Source organism: Aedes albopictus, chromosome 2 (genome assembly GCF_035046485.1).
Source record: "Aedes albopictus strain Foshan chromosome 2, AalbF5, whole genome shotgun sequence".
Taxonomy (NCBI): Eukaryota; Metazoa; Arthropoda; class Insecta; order Diptera; family Culicidae; genus Aedes; species Aedes albopictus.
The window spans coordinates 163387270-163401374 of NC_085137.1; the positions used below are offsets into that span (position 1 = coordinate 163387270).

At 35.1% G+C, this 14105-nt stretch overlaps 1 protein-coding gene across 2 annotated transcripts in view; it reads right to left on the reverse strand.

Moving 5' to 3' along the window:
- Positions 1–14105, reverse strand: part of LOC109417137 (lipase 1-like) — a 533887-nt gene that overhangs the window by 130632 nt on the left and 389150 nt on the right. The window lies entirely within an intron of this gene.

Sequence of the window (14105 nt, forward strand, 5' to 3'; positions counted from 1 at the left end):
ATTATTAGTTGGATTTGTGATGTTTTTAAATATTGTTTAGGATGTATTAGAATATCAAGGCATATGAATTTGGCTGGAGTCTCAACCCATGGAAGTAGGTAAAATATATTTGAAAAGTTGGAACGGTGGATGGCTGACGATAGCTCCACTTTCAGTTTATGTATGCACCCAATTGCTCACATTATCTAGATTGCTTCCTTAATCCACGGAATCTACGAGATAAACAAAACCACCATTTCTCAGAGCAAAAAACGCCGGAAATCACTCTGACATTCGATCGTTGAATGTTATTAAAAGTAGCGCAGAAAAATGGTCATTTGAGTGAAGTGCCATGCCAGCCAGAGTCAGTAGTGCTTGCATCCAACCGGCACCGGCGGCCACATGATCTGCGCTGAACCGAATGGTAATTACCATTTCACGGCCTATATAACCTACCCGCACACAGACTGTGTGTCACCCCCAATCAAATTGAATAATCAGAGCAATAATTACCCTGGAGGCAGTCGAGTTGGCATGATGACTTCAACCGACTGCTGTCGTAGTCTAGTCGATTTGTCAGGGGCGTGATGAGGGGTATTTTATTGGAAAGGGGATTACCATGGTCTGCCATTTTTCATCAATTCTTGGTTGGAATGGAAGTACTGAAAAAACAAAGACAAAAAATCTGTCCAGGAGTACTGAAGAATCGACAGTTTGCTGAGCTGTCAGAACGAGAGAAGAAGAGAAAGGGAGAAAAGCATGGATCGGAGTGCTATGCGGAACTTTTCTTCAACAGTCACTAGTGTGCAGCAAGAAACTGCGCCGATACTCTCCAGATGTCATGACAGAGAGAGAGAAATCTGCCTCGCTTTTGATCGATTACTTATAGAATCTTACTGGAAGGCAGAAACAATTGGCAACCAACGGGATGAATATCCGAATTGCAGCCCAACTAACAATTGCAAGTCACAAACAAGCAAGCTTGCTGAATTGTTGCTAATTAATGGTAATGATAGCTGAACTAAAATTATACTCTACACGTTACTGTTTAAATGATTTTTCAATTGCGAAAGTAGTCAATGTTCGACTTTCCTCATCGGTATCAACAATGATAAATTAAAACACTTTTCAAAAGTTTAACAAGAAATTTATTCGACAATCATTGATTCCTTAACAAAAGAGTTTAGCAAAACATTTGTCTGCATCTTATTAAACTTATGTATCGATAAGCTTATGCTCCTGAACAATGTGCATTTCACTTGTCAAATAAACGCCTTCAGCCCGTCATAGTTTGACTCGGAACTTTGTTCGGATTATGGGATAAATTATGGCTAAAACTGTTTAGACAACCAAGTTATTAAAGAACCAATATTTTAAATGAATCACATGAAATAAATCAGAATAGAATTATCTAGTTTAACATTGAGTGCCAAGAGACGTAATCAACGAAAAAATGAGGCATTTATTTATTATTATTAGTCTGTAACAAGATATCTTGTACCTTCGAACTGCTGCGAAAATAATAATAATATTTTTCATCTTCCGCAGCAGTTCAATTGTACGAGACGCTTTAATCGATGCATTTGACATTTCAGTGCTGTCGTGTTTAATGGATATTGTTCCCACAGTCACCTAGATAACCAAACACATGCTGTGCACCACTGCTGAACACAAGTTCAGGAGTGATCATTATTGAGTTATGGGAAGATTATGTTTTGCCTTGGGTGCTGCATCTCACCATCTCTAGGATGGCGCAGATAGGAAGGCATGCGGCTGGCAATCGACAGGTCTCGAGTTCTAATCCGGATTAAGGTAATTTAATTTGTAATTCATAATAGGTGTTCTCAACATGAGAGCAAATAATTACTCTCGTGAGAGTTCAACATTTTTGATTTTATTTATTTTCAGTCGTTTTTGCCAAAGCTTAATAACAACTTTCCTGTGCATTTGTAAAACGTTTTGAACAACAAAAAATTAAGTTGGTGCACAACATGATGCTTTATAACTTCGCCAAATTTGTGTGAACAAAACCCGAACATAGGTTGTACGTGAAAATAATTCAAATGTTATTCAACATTATGTTGAATTTATTAGTCATAATGGTGCCTGTAAAATGAGTGATTGTTAGTTGGGAGCTTCTTAGGAAGATTGACCCAATCCTCACTTACACCAGTGTCAACTATCGCCGCTTCGGATCGGTCCAATTTCCATCATCAACCAGAGCACCATCCAAAAGGACACCCCTCGTCAAGCATGAAAAGTCTGAAAAACTTCCAACCCGATGATAACCATCTCAGTGGTTTCGTTTTTGCCACGACAATTGCACACATGCAAAATCCACCACCGTTTGATCTCGATCGTCGCGTCGTCGTAGTCCTCACAGTCGGTGGCAGGTTCGTCGCTTCACTCAGCGCCAGCAGCAGCAACCAGGTCTTTCTTCTCCGCGTCATGTTCCTGACCACAGACGACGACGGCAACGAATGGCCTGGCCACGACGATTGCCGCCATGCTGCTCCAGTTATAAATTCATTGATCGTCGTCGTGTCCGTGTGCAGGTTCCAGCAGCCAGCGTTTCATTCTTCCACCTTCACGTTTGCCCATGAGGACATAAAGAAAGTCTCTGACGAGACGTGGAATCTATACTGGTGGAACGAGGAGGAAAGTAAGCATAGATAGTAAAATCGCGACTAAACGAGGGATGACGACGGTGGTGGTGGTGGCGGTACCGGTGGCGGTGACTGGCAGTAAAGCGATTATGCAACGAACGCGAGATGAATGTGTGCTTTTCTGCCGCAAATAAATTACCTGTGCGAGCACTAGTGTGACGCTATGGGTCAGAAGAAGGAATTATGCAAAAAAAAAAAAATCAAATAATATTCAAGCAAATTTGAAAGGAATGCAAGAAATAAGTTCTAAAGAAATTATTGGTGAAATTTCTGAAGAGATCTACAGAAGACTGTCGTAATAAATTCTTGAAGAAATTTCACAAATAATGCCTGAATTAATTTCCGACGGAAATGAGGGATTATTTTTCAATGAATATTCAATATATTTACTAAAAGCAATATAAAAGAATTTTCTGAAAGAATTTCTAAAGAAACTTTGTTTTCGAAAGGAATTCCTTGACAAATCGAGGAATCTTTGGAAGAAGTTGTATAAAATCCATGTAAGCATTTGATATACAATTCCTGTAGGATTTTTTCTGAAAAATTTCCATAGGAAGCTCTGTAAAAGAATGAAATAAAAAACTCAGCAGACATCGCTGAGGTAATTGGTCATAAGTAATAAGTCATAAAAAATATTCCAAAAAATCCCAGGAGGAATTTCTAAAGGAATATTTGGAGGAATTTTTGAAGAAATTTGAAAACAAATGTTACGGTAATCCATGAAATATTGAAAAAAAGTGCAAAGAGAAATTTCTGAAGCAATCCTAGAAAAATATTCCCACCTTTTACAAGATTTTCGGTAGTTTCCTTGCAGGAAATTCCTGATGAAACTACAGAAGATTTACTAATATTGACCTTGAGGAAAATTCTAAAGGTTGGACTAAATTCTGAAAGAATTTCTGGAAAACATTCTGGAAGCCATTCTGGCAAAATTTCTAAAGAAATTCCTGGCGGATTTTATATGGGAACCCATTGAAAAATTTCTGAAGGAAACCCTGGAGAAGTTTTTGTAAGAAAATAAAAATATGTATAGAGAAATTCATGGAAAATGTTTCAAAAGAAACCTTGGTTAAATTTCTGAAGGTATCCAAGGAAATTATGAAAGGACCATCAAAGGAGTTGTTTATTGCATTCTTGGAGGATTTCCTCGAGAAATTTCTAAAAGCATTTCTGAAATATTCAAATGATTTTCTAAAGGATTGTCCGGAATATTTGTCTAACTTTCCGTTAGCCACGCTGTTTTTTCAACGTGCTGTATGAAATACAGCAGCACAACTACTGAATCTTTAAGGAAGCTTGCAAAAATTCCTGAAGGATTTCTGAAATTCTGATTCTCTGTAGGAATTGCTGGAAGAATTCGTTGAAAAATCTCTGACGAATTTTCTAAAGGAATCCGTGAAGAAACTTCTCATGAAATCTGTAGAGTAATCTATAAAGAATAGGTTGAAAGATTTTTATAGTAATTCCTGAAATTGGTTCTAACAATGCCTCTAGAAATTTCTGAAGGATCCCCTAAGGGAATTTCTGAAAGATTTCCTGGATAAGTTGCTGACCTGAACGAAACCTAAAAATCATCCCGAAAGATTTTCTGAATGCATGGGAGAATTTGCATTGAACCCCTAGAGATTTATGGAGGAATCTTTGGACTAATTTTTGAAGAAATATCTGGAAAACTTCCTGAAAGTCACTCTGATGGATTTTTTGAAGAATTTTCTCCAGATTTCTTTAAATGAGTCCATGGAGGAATTTTTAAAGAAATGTATCGATGGTTTTTAAAAAAATCTTTCAAGAAATTTCCAAATGGATGCTCTAGATTCTTTTTGGGGGAATCTTTACGTGAATTTCTGAAGCATTCATTTAAAAATTAAAAAGTAGATTTCCCTCAAGAAATTGCCAAATGAAGACTTGTTAGATTTTTGGAAAAGTCGTGGAAAAATTCTGGATGAATCTATCGAGTAAATTGTGCTACTCTTCAGAAATTCTGAATTCTGAAGGGACTTTTTGAAATTTCATGTAGGAGAAGAACTTTTGAAGAAACCTGGGAGAGGTCTCTAAAAAATTATCTTGATGAAATACTGAATTGAGCACTACTGGATGAATTTCTGAAAAAAAAAAATCCAGGAATGTTTAATTTCTGTAAAGCATTCCTTAGGAATCTTTAAAAGTAGTCCTCATTCCTTATTCCACAAAGTTTGGTATTGCACGTATGGGGGTTTTAAAACTATAAAAAAAAAATTTGATTTTCTGGTTTAATACTGAAATTAAGAGAAGAAAATTCCAATATCATAACGAAGATTTTTCTTACACGTATATAAACAAAAAACAAATATTATTCAAACATGGGTAATGTTTCTCCAATATCTGAAAGCAAAGGAAAATTGCTTAAAAATTGGCTATAGATGTTTTTTTTTTCATATTTTAGCCGATGCCAATATTTTATATATTTTATGTCACCTCCAAAAGGTAGATTCTATTGAAGAGACGAAACGTATATGAATACTGATTTGGCGTTGTCTAATGTTTCTTTTTTCAATAGTAGGAAATATTTGTTTAATAAGAAGTATGTATTTTAATTTTTATTTTTTTTTATTTTTTTTATTTCCTTTTATTTTTTTTCTTTTTCATTGTTTCCCTCCTCCCAAAGAGAGGTCTCAGACAGAAAAGAAAATCAATGCTTGCATTTACCGCATTTGAGCACTAAAAATTCCAATAAAAATTGCAAGAACAGTCGGGCTAAAATAAATGTCAAATATTATTGAAGTCGATCTCACAGTAGGCAGTACAAAAAATCTAGAAAAATCGTCAAGGATTTCTTCATTCCTTTTTTTATTACATTAAGAGGAATAAATAAAAAAATGAAACTTTTCTTGCTCGTTTGTAAGTGCTAGAAAAATACATAAAGTTTTTTTTGAAAATTTAAGGAAAACATCTTTAAAAGTACCAGAATTCTGGAAAGTTTACTGTGTTTAGAAAATTGTGATATAAATTCAGACAGAAATTTGAAAAAAAAACATTGAATAGCCCAATATTGTACTTGGTAGAAGGGTTTCTTGGATGAATAGAAAATTATAAAGTAGCTGGCTGATATGCTTTAAGAACATTTCGACGAATTCCCAAAAAAAAGTCTTTTGCTGTATTTCAAGTTAGCCTTGAAAACGTTTCTTGGGAAGTACCTGATGATTCACTTGGTACTTATGGGAAAGTCCTAGTATTCCAGTAATTCCTTGAAAATATTTCTGTAACAGGCCAATAAGTGTTGTTTTTAAATATTCTAGAATATTTTTGTTTAGAATTTTTTGTAAATCATCCAATTTGGGATACTCCTTCATCAATTGTAAGCAAAACTGAGTCAGAATATATTAGGAGGAGCCAAAATAAGAGCTCTGCCCCATTGCTGCACCGATTGAGTGAAGCTTTCGACTACAATTTCATTAAATATTTCTGAATAAGTTCATTGGATAACACAGCGCAACATTTTTTTGTCTCAAGAGCAAACTTATGTGTCTCCGAAGGATTTTGGGCCGCTGAGTCCGAATCCGGGCTCAGATTTGCTCTAACACGTCACAATTTTGAGCTATACCTCAATTTATAAGGCAAAATATGCGATTTTGGGCTTTTTTCACAGCAAGCCATTAAGCAAGGAAATATTTTTTTTAAGCAATCAAAAGGTTAATTGGTCAATTAACATCTAAATTAACGACTCATGCAAAATATTTTGTTTTACCTAATCAAATTTGATAGATTTTAGCATTTTATGTTAGTATGAAAACTTGCATGCAACTTTTGGAGGGTGACTTGTATGGGAAATATCGTACCTAACATAAATCGCTTAAAACTATCAAATTTGATTATGTAAAACAAAATATTTTGCATGAGTCGTTAATTTAGATGTTAATTGAGCAATTAACCTTTTGATTGCTTAAAAAAATATTTTCTTGCTTAATGGCTTGCTGTCAAAAAAGCCCGAAATTGCATATTTTGCCCTATAAATTGAGGTATAGCTCAAAATTGTGACGTGTTAGAGCAAATCTGAGCCCGGATTCGGATTCAGCGGCCCAAAATCCTTCGGAGACACATAAGTTTGCTCTTGAGACAGACAAAAAGTAATTTTTTGTTACGCTGTGTAATTATCTCGAATTGTTACTGTATAAGTTGAAAAAAAATATTAAAATTAAAAAATCAGAAAAGCTCATTGAAAATATAACTGAATTTTTATATAGTTAGCTTCAGACGATTTCTTTCGAAAAAGGTACTGCAAATTAAATAAACATTGTTTTTTGGTATCTATAAAAAAACACAAAAAAGACTGGAGTTTCATTTGTTGAAATTTACCAATTATTGTATTTTTCCTTCCAAAATGTTTCCTACACTACTTTTCATCTGAATACTCAAATAGTACTGGTGTTCTTTCTAGATGAAAACACTGGAGGTCATTTTTGTGTATGTAAGGAGGGAAAAAGAATTTATTAAAAAATTTCAGGAATGGTTGGAAAAGCAACTACAAAAGAAATACAAAATTATATGAAACCCACAGCGACCTTTAATTAAGTAAATCTGCAGAATTGTGTCATACCTTTCAATTATATTACGCAGAATTGTTCCAAAAATCATTACTCCTGCAGGAATACTTAATCAGGGATCAAGGGGATTTCTTCAGGGGTTTCTCCCTCAGAAGTGATCCTAGAATTTATTCCAGGAATTACACAAGTAGTTCATCCAGTAGTTGACGCTTACATTTTTTCCAGGAACTTATCCAAACATCCCTGGGTTAATCACTGGAAAACCAGAACTGAAGTCTGGGAGAAATCTCTGAATTTATGGAGACATCTTTGGAAGAAAATCTGAAGGCAAACGTGGTGGAAGAATCTTAATAAAGTTGGTTCTTGATGGACTTCCGGAGAAACCTTTAGAGCAACTTCTGGATGTATCACTAGAGGAACCGCTGGAAAATTACTGAATTGATCACTAGAAAAATCTCTAAAGGATTCCTGGAGTAAAACATAGAAAAAACTTGGACAAATTTAAAAAAAATCATTTTGGAAATTTTACAAAAAAAAGGTGATCTACCAAAAGACTCTCCTATAAATTCACTTTTGTCAATTTGACACAAAAAACTATGCTTGGATAATCTGGTTATATGACATTCATTTCATTATTCACGTCAATATAATTAGTCAGATTAGATAAATTCCCAGATTATAAATTCGTTAGATTAGATAAATTCCCAGTGTATGAAGTCCGATTTTCAGCTGCATCTCAAAAACTGATCGTCTTAAAACAGTTAAGGATTCTGAATCCAAAACCAGCACGGTGTTATGCCTAAAAATTTGATGGTTGCTGCAAGTGCATGACGTTTACATGTTTGTTAACACTTTAGTATTAGCGGAGGTACACTTGGAAATATCCCCAGAGAAAATTTTGAGAAACAGCTCAACGAAGTTTTACAGAATGATTTGAGAAAAAAAAAACTAGAGAAAGATTCATAATGAGGAATTCAGACAGAAATTTTTAGGATGACCTCCTGCAAGATTTCGTGGTGAAATCTCTAGCGGAATTCTTTAGGAAAGCTTTGGAAGAAGGCTAGCATCCAGGAGAATTTTAATTTTCAGAAAACTTTGCATATAGTTTATTTTAAATTCTCTGAAAATTTTCCTGGAGTTTCTTTGACATAGCTCTGGCAAATTTTCTGAAAATGCCTTTAAAAATACTGATAGTTTTGAGGATTCTGTTCTGGATATTCCTCTGCGGTTTTGCTGTGAGTTCTTAGGAATTTTCCAGAATCTTATGTATGAAAAAAAACATAAAAGAACTAAACTGTCTTGAATATTAATCGGGATTGTTCTTGAAAAAACTTTTGAATTTCCTTGTGAAACTTTTCAAGAATGTTTTCTAAAATTCTAAAAGTATTCAGTCAAATTTTCCTGGAATTTTCCTTGTTTTTTTTTTCATTTTTTGATTGTGGCAGTTAGAAGCAAATGAGTGTGAGTTAGGTAGTCTAAAAACAAATAGATGTACGAAAAGTCAAAGTGATCAACCTTTTGAATAAAAAATATACTTATTTGCATAATATTTGTAGAACATTTAGAATATAACAAATCATTTAAAGGTTCTTCTATGGCGATTTTCAAAAAGTGACAATTTTTCATAAAAACTCTCTTCTTTTGTTGTACTTTTGTTAGAATTCTAGAGAGATCACTCGAGCAATACATGGAGAAATCACTAGTATAATAATTAGAAGAAAATCTAAAAAAAAAAAACAAGTTGCATTCTTGAAGACACCTCTAGAGCAAGCTCTGGAAAAAACTTGATGATATCCTTTAAAAAACCCTGAGGGACTTCATAGTGGTGAATTTTTTGACAATATTCCTGAAAGGACACTTAAATCAATTTATCGTGGAATCTGCCGAAAAATAATCCAGGAAGAATATTTGGAATAATTTATTGAAGTGTCAATCGGTTTATGAACTGCCTGAAAGAATTTATAGAAAAAATGTTTTGAAGTATTTCTCTTCACTACATTCTTTACGCACACGCCGGAGGAATTCTCAGAGAAATTTGTGGTGATGCTTTAAGCGGAATTCCTGCAGGAATCTTTCTTAAATTAAATTATTTTGAAAATCCTGGTGGCATCTATGCAAGTTAATAATCGAGAAATTTCAGGAGGACTGATTTTTGAGGATTTTCTGGTAGAATTCTTTAAAAGCAAGCCCTGGAACATGTTTTATAAGAAAACTTTGGATGTGTTCGCATAAAAAACTCACTGGAAGTCCTGATGGAGAAAACTCTGTAGGAATTCTTGGAGGAATTTTGTGTAAATTTCTAAAGGAATGTTTGATTAAATCTTCTTAGTAATCTGTAAAACGTCTTGAAACAAGCTCTGGAGGAATTTCAGCTGGAATCTCTTGATGAGTTCCTGGAAGGATCTTTGAAAAAACTCGTGGAGAAACTTTGGAATATCCAAGAATACCTTAAGAATCTATGGAAGAATTTCAGAAGCAGTCGTTTGAAGATTGAATCCTTGTAGGATTGTCTTAATGAATTCCAGGAGTAACATTTAAAGAATGTTTGAAAGAATGTCTAAATTCCTAGTATTGCCATCTTATTTTCAGAATCCTTAGCGTCTTCAAACATCCCAATTATGTCTCTCGACATTTCCTGGATGGATTTCCAGTATGTATTCATGGCAGAAAGACACCTAGCTCCTTGCCTTCCGCCACTTTTTTGACTGGTCAGTTCCAGCTTAAATTAGCTTGCAAAAAAGCCACAGAGGTCGTTCAAAAAACCTGTGGACCAAATTTTGGTCCTTTTAGACTCCCCTTCCCCCTCGTAGCATTTAACCCACACAAATATCTAGATATGGATTCAACAATATAAGATTTGAGAAATTATAACTAAAAATTAGCACTTATTAACAAATTTGCTTACTACGTTCAACTTTGCTCAAGTTTTTAAAATACATTTTCATTTTTTTTTTGGTTACAATTTTTTGGTATAAATCAGTACTTTTCATCAAGTTTTTTTTTTGAGAATCTAAGATTAAACAGACTAATTTTATGAAATTTCCTGTTTTAAGTCTGAAATAGTATAGAACTATCTCACCAAACAATACTCCTAGTGCAGATTGGTGAGCTCGTTCCATATTATTTCGATCACAGATTCAATTATGCTATTTAATCTTGTTTGTTCCCGGAAAACTTGATAAAAATACTGATTTTTGAAAAAAATGCCAACGAAAACAGACTTTTTTAAAACTGTTTCCGAGAATTTCCCAATACTTGATGGTTTCTGGTCCATAGTGCTTACGAGCCAAGCTCTGTATTCGATCAATCGGTCCGTACACATGGCCAAGCAAGTTCTGCACTTACTCTGAGCCCAACCGACTGACTGACTGGCTGACTTCAGCGACGATGGAAAACTAGGGAAAGGTGAGCAAGTTTGCCAGATTTACCCAAGCAGGTAGGTACATAGCTATAGGTAAGATTGTGGCACATTTCGCAGGAATTTGCAAGTTATGTTGATGAGGGAAATGGCACTAGGATCGTAAATTTTGGAATTCGATACGCTTCGAACGACGGAATCACCTGGCGCACGCGGAAACGTTTTGCCCCAAAGGGTCCGTGAGGATCCGACGACTGTTTGCACCTACATAGGGGTCTCGAACAAAGAGAGCACGCTCCGTTATTTAATTGAGGGTTTTTGCGGACTTTAATGACAACGGATGGATCGTTTGACGGGGACCGATCGTTGCTATTTATCCTGCGGCCTACGGGAATCGTAAGATGTGTGCGAAGGCCAACCTGAAGAAAGACTTTGCGAAACCAATCATTAATATGGATCGTAGTTAAGCTCGTAAAACTGTTATTAGCGAACCTCTTATGTCATTCGTAATAAATCTGTTTTATTTTCGTGATTCAGTTTTTTTTTTCTTTTTTGAAGTGCGCATAGCGAAAAACCCTGGAATGAACGGCGATCGAATCCAGACCCCATCGGTGTGATCATGTTGAATACCTTCAATTTTACTGCTTCAGCAATAAGGGACCTACTGTAAGCTCCACTCAAATTACTCAATCCAAAAAGTGAAAGTATATGCTCCACCATAAGCTGCGTTATCAAACTTTGGCCCAAATTAGCATTCAAAGAAGTTGCACCATTTCGCAAAACTCCATGAAAAAAACAAGCAGCAGATTTATTTCGCACTGACTCCAACCCACCAGAAAACACCTGTTCCAAATGCTAAATCTCTGCTGCGCCAAGGTGCTTGTCGGACTCGAATCACACTTATCAAAGCGCACGCAAAGGCGCACAATTTCCCAAACGCGCAAAAAACCCACTCACCTGTCCTGTCTGACACAGCAGTAGAGCAACCTGACTTGCAGTACTACATAGCCGTGGTGCCCCAATCTGAGCTGCCTACACACAGAGTGGCCCCCTAGACAACTTCAACCCTCTAATCTGCTCTTATTCCGCTTTACATTCTCCTGCTAACCCGGTAACAGTCAAACGGCGGCCCTGCCAAGCATTGCGCTGGAGCATGATGATTTGCATATACCATGGTGGCACACTGACAAGGCGATTCCAATAGACAGACAACCAACCGCATGTGACGGACGGTCCATGGAAATTTCGAACGTGAATGAATGAAAGTGCAAACATACTTACTCCGATGGGCTGCAGTCGACCTGCCCGATCGATCGGTCTTGTACTGGTAGTGAATGACTGCACTGTCTTTGAGTTGCGCAAAAAAGTGCACATACATACACACATACATACTCACAGACAGACGGACACTTGTCACGATTTCTGATTGGGCCGTGTCAAAATTGACAACTTGCGCGACTTTGGGGCGACTGGACTGCGTCCTTTGATTATTTGTACGTGTAGGGCTTCAGTAACGGTTTTCTAACGGTTAATGAATCGGTACGGATGTGGTGAGATAACGTCGTGACAGTTGCTCGTCACTGAGAATGATAAGCCGCGGCAGGTGATTTCCTGAGTCTTGTTTTGATTTTGACTCTTGAATGGTAGGAACAGTAAGTTGAAAGCGTTGCGCGTCTTTTTATACATATCATTCACCAATTCTTACACACCATCATGTCTTTGTTTTTCATGGCGTTATTGGAATGGAAATGGAAAACTAAGAACGGTAAAAACTGAAATGAAATATATTTAAAACCTTTTAATGTTCCTGACGATTCCGACGATTTTAGTTTTAACTATAAAACAATTATTGAAATTCCTTCTTCTTCTTTATGGTTCTACGTCCGCACTAAGACTTGGCCTGCCTCGCTTCAACTTAGTGTTGTTTGAGCACTTCCACAGTTATTAATTAAATGGATTTCTTTGCCTGCCATTATTGCATGAATTTGTATATTGTGAGGCATGTACAATAATACACTATGCCCAGGGAGTCGAGAAAATTTTCCCGGCCGGAACGGGAATCGAACCCACCGTCTCCGGATTGACGATCCATAGCCTAAACCACTAGACTAACTGGAGAAATTCCTAAACAACTAAAGCTTGTCTGAAAATTCTTCAGAACTGTTTTCAAAATTTTCTTCGGCAAATTTGGAGAAAATTTCTCATTTGTTTGTTATAAAAAAATCTCAGAGATAGTTTTGAAAAATCTCAAGGAATTAAGAAACCTCAAAAACTAAAAGCTTTTTTATGTGAAAGATAAAACAATAATACAAACAGAATGCCTTTATACTATCTTTTTGCTTTCCAATAATTTATCTAAGTATTCTTTTACGGTTTTTCAGAACAACATCCTTGAGAGTCCTTAATATGGAAAAACCAACAACTAAGAAGTGTAAATAAAATGTAATAAAAAAATAAATAAAAAAAACCAACATCAAATTCTGGAAATTCTTAAAAAAAATTATGCAACATTTTACTCGAATGTTCTTCAGAACCTTTCGGTGGTTTTCGGGAATATTCTTGAAAACTCTTTTGAAATTTTCGCCAGAAATGTTACTGTGAATTTCATACCAATTTTTCTAACTTTGTAGTTATTGCCATGTAAATTCTTCTGGAACTTATCAAACAGTTCTACAGGGCCGTTTTATATATATATATATATATATATATATATATATATATATATATATATATATATATATATATATATATATATATATATATTTCATAAATTAATGCCCATATAGTCCAAGCGGTAAAAAGAGCGATTATTCTGCAAGATCATGCTGAGAGGCTGGTAGGGACGGTTTCGAACCTTTTCGAAAGGATAATCTATCTTCAGTATTTATAGAGCAATATTGTATTTGTCACGAATGCATAAAATGTTCAATTGGCAATGAAAATTCTTATTTAGTACCTAAACATGGAAGTTGAAGAACATAGTGAGATGCAGGCTTGTACAAGTTGAAATAAACGTATCGTCAGATGAGAGAAGATATAAATCTAATCGTATTTTACTTAAGAACTCTCCAGGATTTTCTGTAAGAACCTTTCGAGGTTCCATAAATTCTTGAAGAATCATAGGTTTGTTAAAAAAAATTTTTTTTTCTCAAAAACTTTAAAAAAATCCAAGAAACCAAAAGTTAAAAGAAAAACCGAAATATACCTTCAAATGTCTATTTTTATTCTTAAATTTATTTGGAATGTTCCTAAAATTCCTTTGATATTTGTTTACATTTTCAGGTTTTTATCTTTTTTTGCTGTTTCTATAGCGCACTTCAGTAAATTCAAAATCACAAGAAGTTTCTTTTTCCAATTTTTTTATATTATATTGAAGAATTTTGGTATTGCTTCAGGAGTTTCCTTAACATTAAACAAAATCCGCTAGTATTCTGTAAAAAAATAGAAATATTTCTTAAAACTCCATAAAAGTTTAGCCTCGGGCGAAATCTTTTTAGTATAGGCTTTTCCAACGCCAATTCTGTAACCATTTATGGATTTTTTTTTATTTATAAAGGGATGTTTAAATGTCTTTTCCCTTTT